We start from the raw sequence: 16,977 nt of genomic DNA, 5'->3' as shown, positions 1-16,977 counted from the left end.
ATTTGTATTTCTCTTTTTTGTCACAACAGACTTCTCTGTGTGAAATTAGGGCTGCTCTCCCCAGGGAGAGTGCGTCGCTACACTCTAGCGCCACCCCCCCCTTTTTTTGTATTTTTTCCTGCGTGCAGTTTTTTTGTTTTTCCTATCGAAGTGGATTTTTCTACAGAATTTCGCTAGGAACAACACTTTTGTTGCCGTGGGTTCTTTTACGTGCGCTAAGTGCATGCTGCACACGGGACCTCGGTTTATTGTCTCATCCGAATGACTAGCGTCCACACCACCATTCATTGTCATTATTTCTGGAAATACTCAGTCTGCCGATACCAAATCTGGATTGAACATAGTGGGAAAAAATCTTCACAGTCATACCAATAATTGGTCGTCAATTATAGGTAGTAAGTCTTCCGAATTAAGCTGTATTTCCGGATCATCAACAGATTATTTCATCGAGTATCCGAATCCAAAAAATCGCTTGACTTGATCTTAAGTAATAGAAAAGAAATACTAATTCTGGACAGAACACATTACAGTAACACTAACGACACCATCGACGTGTTTACTGCATATGACTATTTCAAAGTGTATACTGAATCAACTACAATGAAAATGAAAGAGAAATTGAATGAACCGTGATGGAGATTCTGTCAACCTGTCGTACACGCAGATCTCCCGAAACCGGCTACATGTTGCAGTGTGCTTGAGGCGATGGCAACGTCTCCTTTACCGTGGAATTTAAAGAATTTCTTTTAGATAAGCGAGATAGGCCAAAATAATAAGAGTTAAACGGCATTATCACCTCAATACCGTAATCAATTTATGACGCAAACAACAACAACATATGTTTAGATATTAGTATTTGAACGTCACTGACAAATGCACTGAAGCACCTGTTAGTAAGTCTACTGACTCTAGAATGTAGTGGAGTGATGGCCTAGATGTAACGCGTCCACCTAGGAAGCAAGAGAATTTGAGCGCGCTGGTTCGAATCACGGCTCAGCTGCCGATATTGTCTTCCCCTCCACTAGACCTTGAGTGGTGGTCTGGACACTAGTCATTCGGATGAGACGATAAACCGAGGTCCCTTGAGCAGCATGCACTTAGCGCACGTAAAAGAACCCACGGCAACAAAGGGTTGTTCCTGGCAAAATTCTGTAGGAAAATCCACTTCGATAGGAAAAACAAATAAAAGTGCACGCAGGAAAAAATACAACAACAAAAAATGGGTGGCGCTGTATATATATATATACAACCCCCCTGCCACTTCCTTCAACCTCATTTTCTTTCTTTTTAATTAAGCGAATGTTCTGTAGCGTTTATATGGGTCAGCTTTGCAGAAGACCCGTTTTGGTGAGGTGATGTTGCAAGTGCTGCCATTGAACAGATCGCATTCAGCCACTGTGCAACAACAGCACCACCAATAATAATGATAATGAAAATAATAATAATGATGATGATGATGATGATAATGATAATGATAATGAGACTACTACCACGACTACTACCACCACCACCACTACCACTATTACAACTAATGATAAAACTACTGCTACTATTACTACTACTACTACTACTAAGAAGAAGAAAAGATTGAAAATACTACTACTATTAAGAAAAGAAGGAGGAGAAGAATTATTTATCTTATATATATATACATTTATAACACAAGCAGAAGCAAGCTCTAAAAGCTTTTGCCAGTCCAATAGAGACTCAACGTGTCATGGGTCTGAGGTCATCCGATCTCCTGTTTTGTTTGTTCAGGTTTCCTTCTTCAGTTGTGTATGGGCGTCCTGTGCGATTATCAAGATGGTTACATTACCTACCAGGGCATTGACCTCCTTTGTCTTCGAAACATGTGATACCCCCTCTCCTTCTGTCACGCACACACTCACACACACACACTCACGCGCACGTAAGTACTTCGTCGTGCATAATCATCGAGTAGTTTTCCCCACTTTGTAAAAAAAAAACACCAACAAACACAATGTGAGTCTTTGTAATAACCCGGTGTTCGGTTGTGTGTGTGTGTGTGTGCGTGCGCGTGTGTGTGTGTGTGTGTGTGTGTGTGTGTGTGCGTGTGTGTGTGTGTGTGTGTGTGTGTGTGGTGTGTGTGTGTGTGTGTGTGTGTGTGTGTGTGTGTGTGTGTGTGTGTGTTAAACTTTAACATTTTGTATTTGTATTTGTATTTCTCTTTTTTGTCACAACAGATTTCTCTGTGTGAAATTAGGGCTGCTCTCCCCAGGGAGAGCGCATCGCTACACTCTAGCGCCACCCCCCCTTTCTTGTATTTTTTCCTGCGTGCAGTTTTTTTGTTTTTCCTATCGAAGTGGATTTTTCTACAGAATTTTGCCAGGAACAACCCTTTTGTTGCCGTGGGTTCTTTTACGTGCGGTAAGTGCATGCTGCACACAGACCTCGGTTTATCGTCTCATCCGAATGACTAGCGTCCACACCACCATTCATTGTCATTATTTCTGGAAATACTCAGTCTGCCGATACCAAATCTGGATTGAACATAGTGGGAAAAAATCTTCACAGTCATACCAATAATTGGTCGTCAATTATAGGTAGTAAGTCTTCCGAATTAAGCTGTATTTTCGGATCATCAACAGATTATTTCATCGAGTATCCGAATCCAAAAAATCGCTTGACTTGATCTTAAGTAATAGAAAAGAAATACTAATTCTGGACAGAACACATTACAGTAACACTAACGACACCATCGACGTGTTTACTGCATATGACTATTTCAAAGTGTATACTGAATCAACTACAATGAAAATGAAAGAGAAATTGAATGAACCGTGATGGAGATTCTGTCAACCTGTCGAACACGCAGATCTCCCGAAACCGGCTACATGTTGCAGTGTGCTTGAGGCGATGGCAACGTCTCCTTTACCGTGGAATTTAAAGAATTTCTTTTAGATAAGCGAGATAGGCCAAAATAATAAGAGTTAAACGGCATTATCACCTCAATACCGTAATCAATTTATGACGCAAACAACAACAACATATGTTTAGATATTAGTATTTGAACGTCACTGACAAACGCACTGAAGCACCTGTTAGTAAGTCTACTGACTCTAGAATGTAGTGGAGTGATGGCCTAGATGTAACGCGTCCACCTAGGAAGCAAGAGAATTTGAGCACGCTGGTTCGAATCACGGCTCAGCTGCCGATATTGTCTCCCCCTCCACTAGACCTTGAGTGGTGGTCTGGACACTAGTCATTCGGATGAGACGATAAACCGAGGTCCCTTGAGCAGCATGCACTTAGCGCACGTAAAAGAACCCACGGCAACAAAGGGTTGTTCCTGGCAAAATTCTGTAGGAAAATCCACTTCGATAGGAAAAACAAATAAAAGTGCACGCAGGAAAAAATACAACAAAAAATGGGTGGCGCTGTAGTATAGCGACGCGCTCTCCCTGTGGAGAGCAGCCCGAATTTCACACAAAGAAATCTATTGTGATAAAAAGAAATACAAATACAAATACAAAATGTGCTTGGTTCGAATCTGTTAACATACTCTTTGTTTATCTCCACCACCCTCTCTCCCCTCTCCTTCTGCGGCTCTTTCTTTGAGGTTTAGCCGTCACCTTGCTCTCTTTTCCCTCACCGCCCTCCCCCCTCCCCCCCCCCCCCCCCCCCCCGCCCCCTCCCCACCCCCATTACCCCGTCTCCCTGTCTTGGTCACAAACGAGTTCAGTTGGTTTGTTTATGCCACAACCATTCCCCCCCCCCTCCTTGCCCCTCCCCCTCCCCCACACGGCTTGGCAATTACGGTGCGACGGGCATTGTTGAACAGTGAGCTCATATGCTGATAGTGTATTTTGATCGGGTAAGCAGATCCACTGCATTGTTCCCATCCTCCCTCCTCCCCCTCCCCTTCCTCCAGCCGCCTGGTCCCTACCACCTCCTCCACCGCCACCCCCCCCCACCCCCTCCTGCTCTGCTTTCCTGCCTTTGGGTTTCACACCTTGTCATCGTTTGACGTAGATGGCGATATGTCGGGGTAAAAAAAAAAAAAAAAAAAAAAAAAAAGTTACGCTTATGTTATATTTGAGCGGGCTGGCTATCATACCCAGAGTTCTATCTCCGCCCCTCCCCCCCACACACACATCTTACCTATCCTTGTCACGTTACTAGTATGTTTAACTTGTCGTCACCACAGACTGTGTACAGATGTATGTCTTGAATTGCAGCGAATCGGATCAAAACAGTTGGAAAAAGCAAATGTAGTGGGGAATGTATGAATCAGTCACTTTAGCGTCACTAAGACAAGCCAAGATTGGTCAGATTGGTTAACTCACTCAGTACGGCCAGTTCTCTCTTCTCCTCTACACAGACCCTTCGGATGTCCAGTGGGTGTCTGAATGACCCAACCTTTAGCTTCCGTCGTCAGAATTGTGGTATTCTTTGTCAACATTCACCTCTTCAGTATAAGAGCCTTCCACTTGCAATATTTTGATGATGGTAATTGGGGTGAAACGCTGTTAAAGTCGTCTCTTTCGCCGTTCGTATGGAGAGAGTTAAACCAATTTCGGAGTGTCGTAGATAAGATAAGATAACTTTATTATCTTCAGCTGGAGAAATTTGGTCAGGTGCATTATCACAACATAGACAAGTAAACAACATGGGGACCATAACTGTAAAAGTCAACAACAGCTTTTACAAATATTACGAAGATACAAATGTAAAAAGTATCACATACACCGTTTCATACATACATCCACACACTGCAGGTAATAACTAGTATTCTTAATGTAAAAACAAAAAAGAATTAAGAAACATTATTTCAATACAATTATAAACATAGCCTGCTATACTGCACATTGATTATAATAGACAGATAAGATAAGAATAAAGATAAATTGTAGTTTGCAATTAGTATACACAGTGTGATGGAAGGGATAAAACTTGTGTGCAGAAGCTAATTCTTCTTAGTGGTCTTCTTGAGGAAATGGAAGCTGGCACAAGTTGACTGGAAAGGTGCAAGGGAATCCCTGATGGAAAGGTGTGCTGCTTGTTAGGAATTAATTTGATGGATGTCTGCTGCTTAGGACCTAGTAGGAACTGATAGCACTGTAGCAAGATGTTTTAATGAATAAGCAGGAAATGTGTGCTGCTTAATGTAGGGTGTGCTTAATTTATTAGGGCTGCATGCTGCTAAATCAAGGTTAGAGTAAACGCTTTGTATATATATATATATTTTTTAAAACCCACTCCATGTGGCCCTGCTATTGGTATAAGGAGAGAGTGTGAGTGTGTGCATCATAGCTGAGTGGTTAAAACGTTGGACTGTCAATTTGAGGGTCCCGGGTTCGGATCAAGGTAACGGTGCCTGGTGAGTAAAGGGTGGAGATTTTTCCAATCTCCCAGGTCAACATATGTGCAGACCTGCTTGTGCCTGAACCCCCTCCGTGTGTATACACATGCAGAAGATCAAAATTAATACGCACGTTAAAGGTCCTGTGTTCCATGTCAACGTTTGGTGGGTTATGGAAACAAGAACACACCCAGCATGTACACCCCCGAAAACGGAGTATGGCTGCCTACATGGCTGGTTGAAGAAACAAATACGGTCATACAGGTAAAGTGTGTATGTGTGTGTGCCAGAAATCTGATTGAATGACACAGGAAACGAATGATGAGCGCCCAATGGCAGCCGTCAGTCGGCTCTACCCAGGTAGGCAGCCTGTTGTTCAAATGACCCCGCGTTTACAAAACGCTTAAGAGGTTGGTCTCCAACAATGGATAGGCGCTATATAAGTATCCAGATCATTCATTCATTCATCTCTCTGTGGGTGCCTTCACTTCTACACTCCATCTCGCTCACTACGATCAGCTTCGGATCCACTCCATTTACGCATACCCAGATTCAAACTCTCGACTGTTGGCCGCCGTTCTTTCTCTGTCTCTGGACCTCGCAATTGGAATGAAATTCCTCTTTCGCTCCGTCAAGTCTCCACACTCAGCTCTTTCAAGTCTGGCCTTAAAACCCACCTCTTCCCAAAATAGCCTCCCTTCCCTGCCTCTTCCTTGTCTTTAGTTTCTCCAGTTTTAGAGTTATGCGTGCGTGAGAATGACTGGTGCGAAAGCGCTTTGATTTGTCTCTGCACAAGATTCAGCGCTATATGAATACCATTATTATTATTATTATTATCCATCCATCTGTCCTATCTTTGTACCGATCCTCCCTATTTGTCAATCCTTTTTTCCCGTCTACTGTCTCTCCTCTTCTGCTCCCTCCAACCGCCCACCCCAACCTTCTTTAAAAAAAATTTATTTATACACAAGCATTAAATTTTTTTCTGACTATGTTTACATCTGTATCTGTATATTTCTGCTGTCCGTGTATTCGTTTTTCACACAAGCATTCAATTTTTCCTGACTCTATGTTTACATCTATATCTGTATATTTCTGCTGTTCGTGTATTCGTTGTTGTTGTTTTTTTTACATAAAGAATTCAATTTTTCCTGACTATGTTTACATCTATATCTATGTATTTCTGCTGTTCGTGTATTCGTTTTTTTTACATAAAGAATTCAATTTTTCCTGACTGTGTTTACATCTATATCTATGTATTTCTGCTGTCCGTGTATTCGTTTGTTTTTTTGTTTTTGTTTTTTGTTTTTGTTTTTTACACAAATCAATTTTTCCTGACTGTATGTTTACATCTATATCTGTATATTTCTGCTGTTCGTGTATTCGTTTGTTGTTGTTGTTGTTTTTGGTTGTTTTTATACAAGAAATCAATTTTTCCTGACTATATGTTTACATCTAAATCTGTATATTTCTGCTGTCCGTGTATTCGTTTTTCACACAAGCATTCAATTTTTCCTGACTCTATGTTTACATCTATATCTGTATATTTCTGCTGTTCGTGTATTCGGTTTTTTGTTGTTGTTGTTGTTGTTGTTTTTTATACAAGAAATCAGTTTTTCCTGACTGTGTTTACATCTATATCTATGTATTTCTGCTGTCCGTGTATTCGGGCTGTTGTTTTTTTTTTTACACAAGAATTCAAATTTTCCGGACTATATGTTTTTATCTATCTATAACTGTCTATTTCTGCTGTTCGTGTATTCGTTGGCCTGTGCGCGCAACCTTCGTCAGCTCTAGTTACCAGAAGGACAATACCGAAACACAAAGCTGAGAATGACAACTCCGCCCCTCTCCCCCCCGCTCTCCCCCCTCCCCGCACCCCCGGGCCCCCTCCTCCTCCCCTCCCCATGCCCCCAGGCTCTCTGCCATGTCATGGCGAGTCCTTCTTTAGCATGTTCCAGGGTGATTATCTCAGGGTTTATCATGGCTTGTTACGCTTGAACAAAGCTATGTTTTGTGTGCATGTCCCGTTCCGTGCCCTCCCATTTGTGTACGTGTACATGGATGGGCTCCGACACTGCACTGACAGGCAGCTGAGAGAGCGAGGGAAAAATCATGCATGCACGACGGGCGCCAATAGCCGAGTGGTTAAAGCGTTGGACTTTCAATCTGAGGGTCCCGGGTTCGATTCTCGGTTACGGCGCCTGGTGGGTGATGGGTTGGAGAGTTTTCCGATCTCCCAGTCAACATGTATGCAGACCTGCTTAGTGCCTGAATCCCATTCGTGTGTATACGCAAGCAGAAGGTTGAATACGCGCGTTAAAGATCCTGAAATCCATGTCAGCGGTTCGGTAGGTTATAGAAACAAGAACATACCCAGCATGCACACCTCCGAAAACGGAATATGGCTGCCTACATGGCGGGGGTAAAAACGGTCATACACGTAAAAGCCCGCTCGTGGACATACGAGTGAACGAAGGAGTTGCAGCCCACTGGCGAGCGAAGAAGAAGAAGAAGAAGATGCATACACGCACTTAGTCAGGCCTTGAGTGTGTGGATATGTGTGTACCAATCAGAACATATCCATGGATTAACAAATAGTAAAGGGTGGTAACTCTCTCCATTACACAAGGTACACAACTTCAAGTCAGTGATGCTTACGCTACCGATTCAGCTAGCACACAGGTAAATAAAAGGTACATTGGAACAAACCCAGACACTTCCTCAAAAAAGGAAGCGCTGGGCCTGTCCTTATACCAATCATTTGACATGTGCACACAGCAGCAAAGACAGAAGAAATGTGCAAACACAAATTAGCTTTTCGCCGTTCCTGGCCATGGATTTCTTCAAAAGAAACAACACTTTTTGTTGTCATATGTTCTTATTCAGTGTGCCAAGTGCATGCTGCACACAGGGACCTCAGTTTATCCTCTCATCTGAATGACTCAGCGCTCAGTTTGATTTTTCCCACTCAAACTTGGGAGAAAGGGCGAGAGCGGGAATCGAACCCAGACCATCACGAACATTATATAAACACTTTATAAGGAAGCCAAGATTTTAACTCACTCAGTACAGCCAGTCCTCTCTTCTCCTCTACACAGACCCTTCGGATGTCCAGTGGGTGTTTGAATGACCTAACCTTTAGCTTCCGTCGTCAGAATTGTGGTATTCTTTGTCAACATTCACCTCTTCAGTATAAGAGCCTTCCGCTTGCAATATTTTGATGATGGTAACTTGGGTGAAACGCTGTTAACGTCGTCTCTTTCGCCGTTCGTATGGAGAGAGTTAATAAGATGTATTTACCATGATGAATTAAAAGCACAACTGAGGAATGTATGCCTGAGATAGTGGCGTAAGGATATAGTTTTCTCTATGCCCTTCTTTCTTTTGTTCTGGAATTAAATTAAACTTATATATGTTTCGCATTACTTGTATGTAACGTTGCGCTTCTCAGACTTTAGGAGAGAATAGAATCTTGCCTGCAAAGGAGAACAAGATATCCCATAATCAACTGTATGAATATACCTATTCATGCATGGAAGAAAATGCCGTATCAAGTGCGTGGTATGAAGCACACACACACACACACACACACACACACACACACCTTCAAACATCCGCGTTGTCCTCACAAAGATTGGGGGGCGGGGGGGGGGGGGGGGGGGGGGGGGGGAGGGGGGGGGAGGAAGGGAAGGGGAGGAGGGTGGGTTGAGAGATATCGTGAGAAGGGGGAACCTCTTTCTTTCTCACACACACACACACACGCACGCACGCACGAGGACACACACCTGCAAATCTAACACATCGCACGCAGGCTTCACGAACAAGGCACAGGCGCAGAATAAAACTGAAACATTCAGCAGAGAACTGCACTTCACAAACAAGATAAGATAAGATAAGAATAACTTTATTATCTCCAACTGGAGAAATTTGGTCAGGTGCATTATCACAACATAGACAAGTAAACAACATGGGGACCATAACTGTAAAAGTCAACAACAGCTTTTACGAATATTACGAAGATACAAATGTATGTAAAAAATATCTTATACACCGTTTCATACATACATCCACACACTGCAGGTAATAACCAGTATTCTTAATGTAAAAACAGAAAGAATTAAGAAACATTATTTGAATATAATTATAAACATAGCCTACTATACTGCACATTGATTATAATAGACAGATAAGATAAGAATAAAGATACATCTGTATCTCGAACCTCGTACTGTCCTCTCATCTTAAACACACGATCCACTTCGTTTTCTTCTTTTTATTCTTCTTTTCTTCCCCCTCTTCCTCTTCCTCCTTCTTCTTCCCCTCCTCCTCCTTCTCCTCCTCCTCCTCCACCTTCTTCTTCTTCTGCTCCTCCTTTCTTCTTCTCCTCCTTCTTCTTTTTCTTCTTCTTCTCCTCCTCCTTCTTCTTCTACTCCTTCTTTCTTCTTCTCTCTGTAGCTCGGTCTCCGAACTTTACCATGGATTGTCCGTTGACATGCAAGATGGTCCGAGATTCCGTAATCCACGTCCGCGCTCGGTGGGGTTACGGAAACAAAAAGATACCCAGCATGCACGACCCCGAAAACGAAGTACAGCTGCCGACATGGCAGGGAAAAACAGCAACAATAAAACAACAAACAAACAAACAAACAAACAAACGAACAAACAAAAACGGTCATACACGTAAAAGTCCTCTCGTACATGTATCATCATCATGGCCTGGCTTCGCTGACGAAGATCTAGGAAGGGCGTTGTCCACGTCTGATGCAGGCACGCTCATGGCTGACAAGGCCAATGCGGGAAAAGCAGAGTCGGCCGCAGCGGTTGCAAGGGAAAGTCTGGTCTGGGTTCGCGGCTGCAGCGTCGTGGTTCTTCCTCCTTCTGCGTTTGTCCTCAAGGCTGGCCCTGCGGTTGTTTTCGAAGGAGGAGACAGCTTGGTGGATGGTGCGTCGGCAGGTCTCTCGATCAGCGGCTACTGCGGACCACTGGCGATGGTCAATGTGACAGGCACCGAGAGCTTTCTTCAAGGAGTCTTTGTATCTCTTCTTGGGTGCTCCTCTGTCACGGTGGCCAGTGGACAGTTCGCCATACAGCGCAATCTTGGGCAGGCGGTGGTCCTCCATCCTGGACACGTGCCCTGCCCAACGTAGCTGGGTCTTTAGCAGCACTGCCTCGATGCTGATAGTCTTTGCCTGCTCCAGGACCTCGACATTTGTGATGTAGTCACTCCAGTGGATGCTGAGGATGGTGCGAAGGCAGCGCTGGTGGAAGCGATCAAGCAGTCGTATGTGGTGCCGGTAGGTGACCCAGGTTTCGGAGCCATACAACAAGGTGGGCAGTACAACAGCTCTGTACACGCTGATCTTTGTGTCTTTCTTCAGGTGTTTGTTGTTCCACACTCTCTTGTACAGCCTGCCGAATGCGCTGTTTGCCTTTGCAAGTCTGTTGTCGATCTCCTTGTCGATCTTGGCGTCAGACGAGATGGTGCAGCCTAGGTAGCTGAACTGGTGGACCGACTTCAGCTCTGTCTCACCGATGTTGATGTGAGGAGCGTGGAATTCTTCCTGTGGGGCAGGCTGGTGGAGAACTTCCGTCTTTTTCAGACTGACTTCTAGGCCGAAGAGCTGCGCAGCCTCTGCGAAGCAGGACGTTATACGCTGCAGGGCCGCTTCTGTATGGGTGTATATGGGTGAACTTACAGACAAGCCCTGAACGAAGTGTCATGAGCTCAATTACGTAAACACATAGGCTGTGAAAACTCAACTAAAACAACGAGGGAACAGTGTATCATTTGTATCACTCTTTTTTTGTCACAACCGATTTCTCTGTGTGAAATTCAGGCTGCTCTCCACAAGAAGAGCGCTTCGCTACACTGAGAGCGCCACCTCCCCCCCCCCCCCCCTTGATGCAGGTTTTGCGTGTTTAAAAAAAAAAATCGTTTTCCTATCGAAGTGGATTTTTCTACAGAATTTTGCCAGGGACAAACCTTTTGTTGCCGTGGGTTCTTTTACGTGCGCTAAGTGCATGCTGCACACGAAGTCTCGGTTTATCATCTCATCCGAATGACTAGCGTCCAGACCACCACTCAAGGTCTAGCGGAGGGGGAGAAAATACAGGCGACTGTGCCGGGATTCGAACCAGCGCACTCAGATTCTCTCGCTTTCTTGGCGGACGCGTTACTTCCAGGCCAACACTCTACATGACACACGATGAGTTGTAGCACACTAACGCAGAAGAAGAAGAAGACGAAGAAGAGAAAATGCCCATGTTCATAAAAAGAATGTGATGGTCTCTTTCTTTGTTCTAGTTACAGGTCTTGTGGCTGTAGGGAATGATAAATCATGACATTGTATTGATGTGGATCGGCTTTGCGTGCGGTGAGGGCTGAAGCCCTTGCCAAATATGGTTCCCCAGAAATCAGTTTGATCAGCCAATGAAAATCGTTTATGGGCGGAGACAGACGTCCTTCTTGTGACCTTATTTTTATCTTTTTAGTGCACGCATGACTTGAACACGCACAGACATGCACACTGCTGGTGCAAAACATATGAAAAGGGAGTGTCTCCATGGGTGTTTTTTTGTTTTTGTTTTAGTTGCACACGTCACTGAGCACTCATGTAGCCGGCGATCTTGGATTACAGGGGGCGCTCGCGTTGTCGTCTGCTCAGTCCAACTCGGCTTCACTCAGTGTTCGCCCATTTTCGGTCAGCTACTGTGTGGCTGCTGCTTCCATCCGACCTTCAGTATGTATGTTCTTGTTCTTATTTCTTTGTTCTTGTCGTGTAGCCATTGGATTTTGCTTTGTGCAGAGACGTATAGGTATAATCATACATAGAAAAGAAAAAAAGCAAATGTAGCATCAGGCAAATTGTTCATATTTAAAACATAATAGGGAGAGAAATTAAAAAAAAAAAAAAAGTTGGCAACATACCGAATACTCGAACAAATCTCTTCACTTTAGTTGTATAAATTTTCGACAAGTTACACCAGCTTATTTGAACAACATAATTCTTAAGTGCGAGATCACGTACCAAGTTGTTTTCCACTACCCCCCCCCCCCCCCCCCCTTAAAAACAGACAAACCTGACAAAACAAATACCACCACCACCAACAACGGTAAATGGAGAAAAAAAAAGAACAAAAGAACAACCCCTCCCCCCCCCCCCCCCCCCAAAAAAAAAGAAAAGAAAACAACAACAACAACAAAAAACCCCTAAAAACCTTTGTAGTTGGATTGACTGTTTTATTTCCGCAGTTCGATAACAAATTCTGTTATATTTCGGAGCATATAGATTTAGTGTAATCCACAAGTAAAACATTTCCATAATCTTCCACGTGTGAGAAAAAAAAGTAGCAAAAAACAACTACAAACGCACAAAACAAACAAACGCACGAACAAAATCTAAACAAAACCAGATAAACAAATAAAAAAAACCCACCTCAGCTGTATCCTTTCTGTTATTGCTTTTCTTTTAAATTTTTAATTATACCGTATTTAACGAGGTGAAGGCAAATGTGTGTGTGTGTGTGTGTGTGTGTGTGTGTGTGTGTGTGTGTGTGTGTGTGTGTGTAAATAATGTATGTGTTCTACAGGTATTGCTTCTTTTTTTTAAGGTTGGACGCATGCTGAACATTGTATCATTCATTTGAATACAGTACGCTTGTTTGTATTCAGCTTCATATGTTTTTATCATTGAAGACATTTTGTTAAAGTATTTATGAATACATTTGAGTATTATCGGTTAGAAGGGGTGGGAGATGTGAATGAATGGAGGTTTGGGGGAAACTGGGCAAATGAGGGTGAAATGAGGGTGAGATTTGAAAACGATTTTATTGCATTTTTTGTTGTTGTTGATTTTGTCTGTCATCATAATTCATTAAAAAGAAAAAAAGAAGAAACGAATGTTTAAAAAGCGTTCCAAATATTATGCCTATTCGTGCATGTATGGATGCATGTATGTTTGTATGCATGTATGCATGTATGTATGTATATATGTATGTATGTATGTATGTATGTATGTATGTTATAAGACCGGAATCATATACATTAATATTCATATACAGATAAGATGCAGAATACAGATGCATGAATTTCTAGGTGTTAATATATATGTATGATTGTTAGTCGTGTTCGACTATGACCATGATAACAGCAGAGGAAGTAACTGTTGTCCCGACTATCTGGGCTAGAGTTTGATTGTAGTGGCGAGTGTCTTGCTCAAGTTACATCCCCACTCTCTCGGCCAAGAGGGTTTTTAGGACAGTCGGTGTTGGGATGGTTCCCAAAGGCTAACTAGCTCCCATGGCTGCAGCACTAAGAGCCAGTGCAATTTTGCCTCCTAGTTTGACAGACATAGTCCTTCACAAAAGACTAAACTGTAAATGATTTCCCATGGGAATGGAGATCTGATAAACAGTTCTCACTTTGCTGTTGGCCCAACTGTAAACTGTATATATATATATATATACATAGAGAGAGAGAGAGAGAGAGAGAGAGAGAGAGAGATTTGGTTCGGCATGGATGAAGAGAGCAGTTTTGTGCATGTACGTGCACATGCCATGCTTCTGATGTTCTTTTTTCCCAATAAAAAAAAAGAAGAAGAATAAAGTGAGTGCGAACCCAGTTTATGCCGTGTATGAGAAGAACTGAACTGCACATCGCCGAGTGTGCGCCTCAATGTCAGGATCAGACTTGTCGTGTAGGAGCAAGATGGCTGAAACTGCACCTCCCCCAGCCTACCCCCCACCTCCAGCCGGGTACGCTCCACCACCACCCGGGTATGCCCACGGTTACCCGCCGCCACCACCCCCACAACAGCAACAGCAGGTACGTGTGAACACCCCCCCCCCCAACCCCACTTCCTCGCCCCCCAGCCAACCACCCCATACCACACCCCCACCCCCCACCCCACACCTCCCCACACACTTCTCCACCACCACCACCCACCAACCCTCCGCCTTGTCTGTCTCTTTTGTCTTTGTTTCTTTGGAAGTTCATGTTTCCATGCACCGATAACTGAGTACTGGTTTATGTTACGGTAGCTGAACACACACACACACACACACACACACACACACACACACATTTACATGTTAAACACACACACACACACACACACACACACACACACACACACACACACACACACACACAGACTGTACAGACGGGCAAACTCATCTCAAATACCTATCTTTTTGTTTTTTCCAGAAGATTTCTGGTCTTTCGAATGGGTTGGGCAGTCCGTTTTGATAGTGAAACAAAATATCATACGCTTACGGCAGAAAAAAACAAAAACAAAAACGTGGACAGCAGCCCAGATTAGGATAGGAAAAACAAACAAACAAACAAAAAAAACCAACCAAAAAACTACACACAGGGAAAAAAAACACCCCCTCCTCCGCCCCCCGCCCCCCCCACCCCAAAAAAAAGGGGTGGCGCTGTAGTGTAGCGACGCGCTGTCCCTGGGGAGAGCAGCCTGAATTTCACACAGAGAAATCTGCTGTGATAAAAAGAAATACAAAATACAAATACAAAAACTTTCCACAAGAGGAAACTGATTTGACGAATAGTAATACAATGCAATGCAGTGCAATACAAAAACAGGAAAACATATACACGGACTCACACACACACACACACACACACACACACACACACACACACACACACACACACACACACACACACACACACACATAGAGGGAAAAGGGAAATAAAACAACCTTTGCCTCAGTGACATCCGCATTTTGTGTTAACAGCAGTGTGTTGTGTTGACAGCAGTGTGTTGTGTTGTGTTGACAGAAGTATGTTGTGTTGACAACTGTATTGCGTTGTGTTGACAGCAGTGTTGTGTTGACAGAAGTATGTTGTGTTGACAGAAGTATGTTGTGTTGACAACTGTATTGCATTGTGTTGACAGCAGTGTTGTGTTGACAGCAGTGTGTTGTGTTGTGTTGACAGAAGTATGTTGTGTTGACAACTGTATTGCGTTGTGTTGACAGCAGTGTTGTGTTGACAGAAGTATGTTGTGTTGACAGAAGTATGTTGTGTTGACAACTGTATTGCATTGTGTTGACAGCAGTGTTGTGTTGACAGCAGTGTGTTGTGTTGACAGCATTGTGTTGCTGTGTTGACAGCAGTGTGTTGTGTTGTGTTGACAGCAGTGTTGTGTTGACAGAAGTATGTTGTGTTGACAACTGTATTGCGTTGAGTTAACAGCAGCGTTGTGTTGACAGCAGTGTTGTGTTGACAGAAGTATGTTGTGTTGACAACTGTATTGCATTGTGTTGACAGCAGTGTTGTGTTGACAGCAGTGTGTTGTGTTGACAGCAGTGTGTTGCTGTGTTGACAGCAGTGTGTTGTGTTGTGTTGACAGCAGTGTTGTGTTGACAAAAGTATGTTGTGTTGACAACTGTATTTCTTTGTGTTGACAGCAGTGTGTTGCTGTGTTGACAGCAGTGTATTGTTGTGTTGACAGCAGTGTATTGCTGTGCTGAGAGCAATGTGTTGTGTTGACAGCAGTGTGCTGTGTTGACAGTGGTGTGTTGTTGTGTTGGCAGTGGTGTGTTGACAATGGTATGTTGTGTTGATAGCAGTGTGCTGTGTTGAAAGCAGTGTGTTGTTGTGTTGACAGCAGTGTATTGTGTTGTGTTGACAGCAGTGTGTTATGTTGACAGGTGTGTTGTGATGACAGCAATGTGTTGTGTTGTGTTGACAATAGAGTGTTGTGTTATCTTGACAGCAGTGTTGTTGTGTTGACAGCAGTGTGTTGTTGTGTTGACAGCAGTGTGTTATGCTGACAGGATTGTTGTTTTTGTGTTGACGGCAGACTGCTGTGTTGACATGTGTTGTTGTTTTTTTTTGTGTGTGTTCTTCACAGCAGTGTGGTGTGTTGTTGACAGCAGCAGTGTTTAGAGAGCAGTGTGTCGCGTTGACAGCACATTGTTTCGTGCTACACTTCCACCGGTGTGTTGTGTTCAGAGCACTGTGTTGTTTTGACAGCAGAGTGTGGTGGTAGTCCAGGCAGGTCAACCCACCACAAACACGGTGATTGTTGAAAGGTCAGTGCATGTGTTTGTGGAAATGTGTGTGTGTGTGTGTGTGTGTGTATGTGTTGTGTGTGTGCAGATATCTATCTATCTATACAGAGAGAGAGAGAGAGATCTGTGTGTGTGTGTGTGTGTGTGTGTGTGTGTGTGTGTGTGTGTGTGTGTGCAATGATGCTCTCAGTAAAAGCAAGATATAAAACCAAGATTTGTGAACCTGAAGCAGGAAGATCTGTTTACGTTATTGCTCTGTCCTACAGACAGGGTGTGAACCATGGTGTTAACCGACGTTATGTTATCGTCCTGTCCTACAGACAAGGGGTGTAAACCGACGTTATGTTATCATCCTGTCCTACAGACATTGGGTGTTAACCGACGTTATGTTATCATCCTGTCCTACAGACATTGGGTGTTAACCGACGTTATGTTATCATCCTGTCCTACAGACATTGGGTGTTAAACGACGTTATGTTATCGTCCTGTCGTACGGACATTGGGTGTTAAACGACGTCATGTTATCGTCCTGTCCTACAGACATTGGGTGTTAGACGACGTTATGTTATCGCCCTGTCGTACGGACATTGGGTGTTAACCGATGTTGTAATATT

The 16,977-nt window shown here is 43.5% G+C and overlaps 1 protein-coding gene across 1 annotated transcript in view; it reads left to right on the top strand.

Annotated features, from left to right (window-relative positions):
• Positions 1–16,341, top strand: part of LOC143289140 (betaine-homocysteine S-methyltransferase-like) — a 41,461-nt gene extending 25,120 nt beyond the window's left edge. Inside the window, exons 9-11 of the mRNA XM_076598024.1 lie at positions 11,917–12,070; positions 14,027–14,150; positions 16,326–16,341. The gene's annotated coding sequence lies outside the window, so the exon portion shown is untranslated. The remainder of the gene's footprint in view (positions 1–11,916; positions 12,071–14,026; positions 14,151–16,325) is intronic.
• Positions 16,342–16,977: the final 636 nt, after the last annotated feature.

Source organism: Babylonia areolata, chromosome 13 (genome assembly GCF_041734735.1).
Source record: "Babylonia areolata isolate BAREFJ2019XMU chromosome 13, ASM4173473v1, whole genome shotgun sequence".
Lineage (NCBI taxonomy): Eukaryota > Metazoa > Mollusca > Gastropoda > Neogastropoda > Buccinidae > Babylonia > Babylonia areolata.
This window is presented reverse-complemented; position numbering and strand designations above follow the sequence as displayed.